We start from the raw sequence: 9,651 nt of genomic DNA, 5'->3' as shown, positions 1-9,651 counted from the left end.
TGGTATAGGGCTTCCTGCCTGAGCAGGGGGTTGGACTAGATGACCTCCAAGGTCCCTTCCAACTTTATTATTATTATTATTATTATGAAGAAACTGGATAGCCATTTGTCTGAAATGGTATAGGGCTTCCTGCCTGAGCAGAGGGTTGGACTAGATGACCTCCAAGATCCCTTCCAACTCTTATCGTTCTGTTATTCTGTTGAGAGTGCTCCAACACTGGAGGTTTTTAAGAAAAGACTGGACAGCCATTTGTCTGAAATGGTATAGGGTTTCCTGCCTGAGCAGGGGGTTGGACTAGATGACCTCCAAGGTCCCTTCCAACTTTATTATTATTATTATTATTATTATTATTATTATTATTATTATTATTATTATTATTACTACTACTACTACTACTACTACTACTACTACTACTACTACTACTATTATTATTATTATTATTATTATTATTATTATTATTATTATTATTATTATTATTATTATTGTGAAAACCTGGCTGCAGAATCGTAGAGTTACAGTATAGTGCCCAAAATTGTGGAAACCTGTTGGGGAAAAAGTGTATTTTTGAGGTTGGATGGCTAATAACACCACTTTTGTTTTTTGGAGTAGTACCATAAAATTATATATCGATGGAAAGATAATTTAATCGAGAACGTCATGCAACAAAGTTGGTTCAATGATCTGTATTCTATGAAACATTACAGCCAAATAACCAGAAAAGGGAAGCACAACTTGCTTAGGTGGATCTCAGGTAGCTTTCCTTCCTCCGATGGTAGCCAATGAGCGTGAGTGTTTAGAGAGCCAATCGGGTGTCACCTTGTTTTGGCAACGAGCCAATCAGATCACAGTAGGATCTGGTGATCGATGTCACGTATTGAAGCTGAGAGGAGGACGTTTGTCAGTGTGTTATGTGATCGCTGTTGAGTTGGCTGTGGTTTTTTTGTGCTCTTTTATTTCGTGAGCTTGTAAAATGTAATTAAATTAAAGTGACGGTGCAAAGAGTTGACTGGTCGCTCAGAAAGCGATGTAAAATAGTATTATCAAGTGAACAATGCTTATAAAGTTATAAAGAAATTAGAGGAAAAATGGGTGGAAACTTAACCAAAGGTGGCATTTCTACTGTACACTTTTCCCAAAAGGTTTCCACCGTTTTGACCACTCCTGTAAAAGCCAGCATCCTTTGAGGCTGTCGAGCCCAACTGGCAGCCTGGCACAATTCTCGCTTATTCTTTCGAGTCTCCCTCTTCTCTCCCACGGAAAGAAAACCACGATTGTCTGTCTTCTCTTTGTCTCGACCATTTGTCTGGATTTTGAGGGGTGCATCCCAGGTGAAGCTGCAGAGGTCTGTGGTCTGACCAGACTGTGGGTTTTTTTTTAAGGATAGGATCTCTGGCGGGGACCCAATCAACCGAGCTGCAGTAAAAGAAGGGGATTTTTTTAAAAAAAAATATTTAGGGTTCAAGATCGTTGGCAGTTGTAGGACTGCTTCTTTGGAAGTGCATTATGTACAAGCAGGTAATCCTTCGATTCCCGAAATGTCATTCGCTGTGTAGACATAGAAGGCACGAGTGATTTTGCAACGGTTAATTGCTAGGCTGAGTGGAGGGTGACTCAGAGTGATTTGGGAAAGATGCTGAGACTCTGGAAAGAGTGCAGAGAAGAGCCACAAAGATGATCAGAGGTCTGGAGGCTAAAACGTACAAGGAACGGTTGCTGGAATTGGGGATGTCCAGTTTAATGAAGAGAAGGACGAGGGGGGACAGGATAGCAGCCTTCCAGTATCTCAGGGGCTGCCCCAAAGAAGAGGGAGTCAAGCTATCCTCCAAAGTGCCTGAAGGCAGGACAAGAAGCAACGGATGGAAACTCATCAAGGGGAGAAGCAACTTAGAGCTAAGGAGAAACTTCCTGACAGTTAGAACAATTAACCAGTGGAACAACCTGCCTCCAGAAGCGGTGAATGCTCCAACACTTATAATAATAATAATAATAATTAATAACAATAACAATAACAATAACAACAAGAAGAAGAAGAAGAAGAAGAAGAAGAAGAAGAAGAAGAAGAAGAAGAAGAAGAAGAAGAAGAAGAAGGTTGGAAGGGACCTTGGAGGTCATCTAGTCCAACCCCCTGCTCAGGCAGGAAACCCTATACCATTTTGGACAAATGGCTGTCCAGTCTCTTCTTAAAAACTTCCAGTGTTGGAGCATTCACCGCTTCTGGTGGCAGGTTGTTCCACTGGTTAATTGTCCTAACTGTCAGGAAGTTTCTCCTTAGTTCCAGGTTGCTTCTCTCCTTGATTAGTTTCCATCCGTTGCTTCTTGTCCTGCCTTCAGGCACTTTGGAGAATAGCTTGACTCCCTCTTCTTTGGGGCAGCCCCTGAGATACTGGAAGACTGCTATCCTGTCCCCCCCCTCGTCCTTCTCTACATTAAACTAGACATACCCAATTCCAGCAGCCTTTCCTTATATGTTTTATCCTCCAGTCCCCTGATTATCTTTGTTGCTCTTCTCTGTACTCTTTCTAGAGTCTCAACATCTTTTTTACATCGTGGTGACCAAAACTGGATGCAGGATTCCAAGTGTGGCCTTACCAAGGCCTTGTAAAGTGGTATGTTTTTAAGAAGAGACTGGACAGCCATTTGTCTGAAATGGTATAGGGTTACCTGCCTGAGCAGGGGGTTGGACTTGATGACCTCCAAGGTCCCTTCCAACTTTATTATTATATCTCGAGACAACTTGAGACTGGAAACGATTGGGAATCAGACGTGTGCGGGATGGGCTGTGGCTGCTATGTTTGATGCTTACAAAACACACATTGTACATCTGCCCGAAATGCCTCGGGCTGCAATCCAGGGACACTTAAGTGATTAAATCCCTCTGGCTGGAGCAGAGCATATTTCCCGAATAAATATATAAGCTCAGATCTTTGTTTCTTCCCTTTGCGTCTGAATGCTTCTTTTGATAGGATGGGAACCTGCGAACTAGACGCAAGTCACCCCCGTAGGGAGACCCCCGGGGAAGCGATGTAGTAGCGTGCCCTTTTATGTGGTTTTAAAAGGAAGGGGGTGGGTAGGAAACCTTTCATTAAATTAATGAAAACAGTTGCAGATGACCATTGCATAATAGCTCCTCTAGGGACACCCCCCCCCCCAATGTTGAGTGTGATATGTAAAAAAAATAAAATAAAAATAAAATAAGAATAGTTGGGCTCAGTGAGCAGAACAAAGTCATTCTAGCATCTGCTGCAAATAATCGAGACGGGATTCAAACAGGCAAAACCGTACAGGCGGCTGCGTGAGTTGCACAAGGTCCTTTAAAAGTTTGGCCTGTAGCAATTTTATTCTTTTTTATTATTATTATTATTAGGAATCTTAAAAACAAGTGCTGAGAGTGAATAAAAAGGACCCAAAACTGGCTTCTGGCCTTCTTTTTTCCTTTCAGCTACGAGAAGAACAGGGCAAAAGAGGATACAAAATCTACTGCAATCTATTAAATCTTTGGCCAGGATGTGAAAAACAGTTGCGTAGCATTGCTTTTTTTGGAAAAAGGAAGGGAAGGAAGAAAGGGGGAAGAAGGGAGAGAAAGAAAGAAAGAGGGAGGGAGGGAGGAAGACAAAGGAAAGAAAGAATGTAAGAAAGAAAGAAAAAAGGAAGGAAGGAAGGAAGAAAAAGCAAAGAAGGAAGGAAGGGAGGGAAAGAAAAAGAGAAAGAAAGAAGGAAGGAAGGGCGGGCATGAATTCATGCAGAGTTACAGTAAGGAAGGAAGAAAAAAGGAAGGAGGGGAGGAAAGAAAGAAAGGTAGGAAGAAAAAGAAAGAAAGAAAGGAAGGAAGGAGGAAGGAAGGAAGGAAGGAAAGAAAAGAAAGAAAAAGGAGTGAAGGAAGGAGGAAGGAAGGGCATGAATTCATGCAGAGTTACAGTAGGGAAGGAAGAAAAAGAAAAGGAAGGAAGGAGGGGAGGAAAGGAAGAAAGAGGGAAGGAAGACATGAAAGAAAAAGAAAAAGGGAGAGAGACAGGAGGGAAGGGAAAAGGGAAGGCAGAAAAGAAGGAAGGAGGAGAGGAAGGAAGGGAGAGTAAGAGGAAGGAGAGAAGGAAATGAGAAAGGAAAGAAGGAAGAAAAAAGAGAGAGAAATAGAAGCCAACTCTCTGTTCCCCCTAATCTGACGCTCGTAAATCTGATACGTAAAGCACATTTGATCCTGTAGCTAAGAAACCATTCAAAACGCTGCCCTTTGCTCCTTTTTTTTTTCCCAAAAAGGAAGAAAATTGCCCTGCGTTTTCTCGAAATAACTCTTTTCCCAATCCTGAAAGTCAACAACAGCCTATTTTTTTAAAAAAAAAACACGTGGCCTATTTTTCGACGCCTCCACTTCTTTCAGGCAGAAAATCTGTTTTTGCGTAACCTCCGTAATTTGTGCCAGGGTTCGCAGACGCCTCGTGCGCCGCAGCTGATCAGGCTCGGCCGATACACAACCGCACAATTCCCCGAGTGTGCCGGTCTTGGTGCCGCTGACTTTTTGCCTTTCGCCCGGTGCCCGTTTTGCCCCTACGGTTGGGATCGTCCAAGGTTGTCGAGCGCCTTGAAGGTGACAAAACCACAACGAGAGAGTTTCCTCTCGAAGGAGGCCCACGCAGGTGGGTGGGGTCCTTGGTGCTCTCTGCCCCGGGTGGTTTCCTACATCCCATTCAAAGGAGACAATCAGACAGCTTGGAAAGGAAACAACACACAAAGAGCAAACACACCTCCTGGCCAAGAACCCACACCCAGCAAAGCAGAGATTAGCACCAAGATTAACGCTAGAGCAACAATCAAGAAGTAAACAACAGTCTTAAGGAGCCTTCCAGAACATTCCCATCCACACAGAAATGGGACAGGGTTTCCTGCCTGAGCAGGGGGTTGGACTAGATGACCTCCAAGGTCCCTTCCAACTTTTATTATTATTATTATTATTATTATTATTATTATTATTATTAGTAGTAGTAGTAGTAGTAGTAGTAGTAGTAGTAGTAGTATTAGTAGTATTAGTATTACTACTGCTGCTATTACTACTACTATAACTACTACTACTACTATTATTATTATTATTATTACATAATAGAGCAAGCTCTTGTATGTAAAAAGGGAGCAAACCCCACTCACATCTAGCGCTGATGGTGTTACCTAGTTGGGTAATGAGACGTCTGCAAGAAAATCAAGCTCAGAGAGCACCAAGGATCTCTCACACACACCTTCTCCTCCTTCTCCTCCTCCTCCTCCTCCTCCCTGCAAACCTCACTCCCTTCTAGCACTTCTCCTTCTTCCTCTTCCTCTTCCTCTTCTCCTTCTTCCTCTTCCTCTTCCTCTTCTCCTTCTTCCTCTTCCTCTTCTCCTCCTCCTTCTCCTCCTCCTCCCTGCAAACCTCACTCCCTTGTAGCACTGATGATGTTATCTAGTTGAATAGTGAAATGTTTGCAAGAAAACAACTAAGCTCAGTGAGTACCAAGGACCCGTTTTTGTTTTTCTTCTTCTTCTTCTTCTTCTTCTTCTTCTTCTTCTTCTTCTTCTTCTTCTTCTTCTTCTTCTTCTTCTTCTTCTTCTTCTTCTTCTTCTTCTTCTTCTTCTTCTTCTTCTTCTTCTTCTTCTTCTTCTTCTTCTTCTTCTTCTTCTTCTTCTTCTTCTTCTCCTCCTCCTCCTCCTCCTCCTCCTCCTCCTCCTCCTCGCAAACCCCACTCCCTTCTACCACTGAGGATGTAACCTAGCTGGGCAATGCAACAACACTCAACTCAGAGAGCACCAAGGACCCCACGGTTCCACCCACCCCCTGGGCTGCAAATGTCCTCTCCTATTGAGATGGGAGACATGTAATTTTTACAAATGTCGATTCCAGTCACGGAGGATGGCATTCTTTTCAAGATTAAGAGCGAGGTCAACCCAGGCCAGCTCTGATGCAATTTTTTCAGCCAGCCTTGGAAAGCAAAAGCTTTTGTGCTCCCCAAGACACAGCTGGCCTGTTCGGAGTTGTCGTAATTTCGGTCAGGGAGGTGTCTTTGCAGAATCTAGGTGGCAATTGGGCCTTCGGGTGGCTTTGCCGAGTTGTGACAGGACCATGCAACACGTTCCCCCCTTCTTCTTCTTCCCTTCCTAAAAATTGGTTATGATCTAAGTCAGGGGTCTTCAAACTTGGCCCTTTTATGACTCGTGGACTTCAACTCCCAGAATTCCTCAGCCAGACACGCTGGCTGAGGGATTCTGGGAGTTGAAGTCCACTCCTCTTAAAGTCTGTATCAGGGGTCTTCAAACTTGGCCTTTTTATGACTCGTGGACTTCAACTCCCAGAATTCCTCAGCCAGGCACGCTGGCTGAGGGATTCTGGGAGTTGAAGTCCACTCCTCTTAAAGTCTGTATCAGGGGTCTTCAAACTTGGCCCTTTTATGACTCGTGGACTTCAACTCCCAGAATTCCTCAGCCAGACACGCTGGCTGAGGGATTCTGGGAGTTGAAGTCCACTCCTCTTAAAGTCTGTATCAGGGGTCTTCAAACTTGGCCCTTTTATGACTCGTGGACTTCAACTCCCAGAATTCCTCAGCCAGGCACGCTGGCTGAGGGATTCTGGGAGTTGAAGTCCACTCCTCTTAAAGTCTGTATCATGGGTCTTCAAACTTGGCCCTTTTATGACTCGTGGACTTCAACTCCCAGAATTCCTCAGCCAGGCACGCTGGCTGAGGAATTCTGGGAGTTGAAGTCCACTCCTCTTAAAGTCTGTATCAGGGGTCTTTCAAACTTGGCCTTTTTATGACTTGTGGACTTCAATTCCCAGAATTCCTCAGCCAGGCACACTGACTGAGGAACTGTGGGAGTTGAAGTCCATTCCTCTTAAAGTCTATACCAGGGGTCTTCAAACTTGGCCCTTTGATGACTTGTGGACTTCAACTCCCAGAATTCCTCAGCCAGGCAGGCTGGCTGAGGAATTCTGGGAGTTGAAGCCCACAAGTCATCAAAGGGCCAAGTTTGAAGACCCCTGCTTTCAACAGTCACTGAATGGATGTTTGCAAATCGAGGACTAGTTGCGCTTAATTCTACAAAATGAAAAGAAAAGCAGTAAGTGTTCTTCCTTAAAATGAACCCCTTAGAGTATTTCTGAAGCTCACTTAGGGCAGCCTCGCTGTCATCCAGCCTCCTAAAAAAAACCCCTCCTTCTCTTTCCAGGCGATTCTTGTCTCTTTCTAAATTGCATTTAGTATTCTGCACGCATCTCCATCTTGAGAGGGAAGGCAGAAGTCACGAAAATAATGACTTCGCTGCAACGAGTTGGTGGTAAACCTCGGAAGGAGATAGTTGATGTGTAATAGTTGAGTGTTCGCTATTTGTGGACATCTGCAGAGAAGGCTGCCAGGGTCTGGGACCCGTGAGGTCATCGCCACAACACAAGGACCATTCAATCATGGCAAAGCCGGCGCTCAAGGTCAGATGGCTGACTTCCAACATTTTCTGTCGTCTCCCAGACCTGCGGGTGGCCGCCACGGGCAAAATCCCTCCGGAGGATATAAATCAAGACCACCCAAAGAGCCGTAAAAACCGATCATGCAAATTAAGATTTTAACAAAAGCAGAATTCAAATACTTGCTCCATAAAGCCTGAATTTAGCAGCCAAAGGCATCGGCAGCAATTCTAATTCGCAGCCTGGAAAAGGGAATGATGAATAGGACGTCTCATTATGGGGCAAAATTTATTCCCAAGCAGCCACGTGGTTCAAATCAACTAATCAACTAGTGGAACCACCTGCCTCCAGAAGCGGTGAATGCGCCAACACTGGAAGTTTTTAAGAAGAGACTGGACAGCCATTTGTCCGAAATGGTGTTGGGTTTCCTGCCTGAGCAGGGGGTTGGACTAGATGACCTCCAAGATCCCTTCCAACTCTGTTATTCTGTTTTCCTCCCTTCCTCCCTCCCTTCTCCAACACTGGAAGTTTTTAAGAAGAGACTGGATAGCCATTTGTCCGAAATGGTGTTGGGTTTCCTGCCTGAGCGGGGGGTTGGACTAGATGACCTCCAAGGTCCCTTCCAACTTTATTATTATTATTATTGTTATTATTATTGTTGTTATTATTATTATTATTATTATTAATAATAATAATAATAATGTTCTCCCCACCCCCACTCGTGGATTTAAATTTACTATATTGCAAAGCTTTAAAAAACATTGCCTAATTTTGCCATCCCAAAACGATTCGTTTTAAAATGCGCGACATAAAAATGTTGATATTTCATGCTTTAGCCCAGAGGTCCCCCAACCTTTTGGGCACCAGGGACCGGTTCCACGGAGAGAGGTTTTTCCGCGGACCGGAGGGTGCGTGGTTTTGTGTGCTGCCTGCATCCCACGGATGGGGCTTTTCTTGTTTGTGGGGACCGGTTGCTGGCGTGCCGTGGCCCGGTACCGGTCCATGGACCGGGGGTTGGGGACCCCTGCTTTAGCCTACCTTCAACGGGTATGCTTCGCTGCCTTAATTTGGGCTTTATCTTCCTGTCAAACACACAAGATCGAATTAAGTCAGATTCGAGGTTAAGAGAGTGTTTTTTGAATCATCATCATCATCACGGTGGGTTTTATTTAAAAATAAAAGGAAGTTTTCTAAGGCCTACATGGGAAGAAAACAAGAGACAGGAAATGTCTACGGAGAGTCTCCGTCATCCAAGTCGTGGTTGTCCCAAAGATGCTGTTTTCAAGAGGCAACTGGACTTTCTTGTTTTTCTTTGAAGACTTTTCCCTTCTCATCCCAGAAGCTTCTTCAGCTCTGACTGGATGGTGGGGGATGGAAGGATTTATATTCTTTGCAGTCATCTGGTCATTTGCATCCTCTTAGAGAGTCGTTGAGGCCACTGGGAGGTTTATCTGTGTCCTCAGTGGTGTTTTTTCAACTGGACTTTCTTGTTTTTCTTCGAAGACCTTTCACTTCTCATCCCAGAAGCTTCTTCAATTCTGACTGGATGGTGGGGAAATGGAAGGATTTATACTCCTTGCAGACAGCTGGTCATTTGCCTCCTTTTAGAAAGCCGTTGAGCCCACTTGGAGGTTTACCTGTATCAGAGGCATACGACATCATCTATCTCCTCTCTACAACACAGTCCTTTCAGCAGTTCCAGGAAGACTCCACACCCATTTGCACCACCCGGGTGATCCTGAGGACACAGATAAACCTCCAAGTTGAGACCAAGTGGTCTCAACGACTCTCTAAAAGAAGGCAAATGACCGGCTGTCTGCACGTGTTCCTTGGGGATTATATAGTTTCCCAACAGTTATATGTGTCTTAAATTAGCCAGCTATTGTTTGCACAGCGAGTGCAAATAAGACATTCAATTGCCTTCCAATTGTCATCTGGAGGTTAACTGGCTAAGGTCACACCTCTATTTGCATTCAACAGAATTATTAACTAGGAAGATAAGAACATCGCACTGCCCAGATTAAAAAGTAAAAAAAAAAAATATTCCAGTATTTCAGGGGCTGCCACAAAGAAGAGGAGGGGGATCAACTTATTCTCCAAAGCGCCTGAAGGCAGGACAAGAAGCAACGGATGGAAACGAATCAAGGAGAGAAGCAACCTGGAACTAAGGAGAAACTTCCTGACAGTGAGAACAATTAACCGGTGGAACTACCTGCCTCCAGAAGCAGTGAATGCTC

The sequence above is a fragment of the Protobothrops mucrosquamatus genome, unplaced genomic scaffold (genome assembly GCF_001527695.2).
Source record: "Protobothrops mucrosquamatus isolate PMUCROS unplaced genomic scaffold, P.Mucros_1.0 scaffold1297, whole genome shotgun sequence".
NCBI lineage: Eukaryota > Metazoa > Chordata > Lepidosauria > Squamata > Viperidae > Protobothrops > Protobothrops mucrosquamatus.
The sequence above is the reverse complement of the archived record's forward strand: the minus strand, read 5'-3'. Positions refer to the sequence as shown.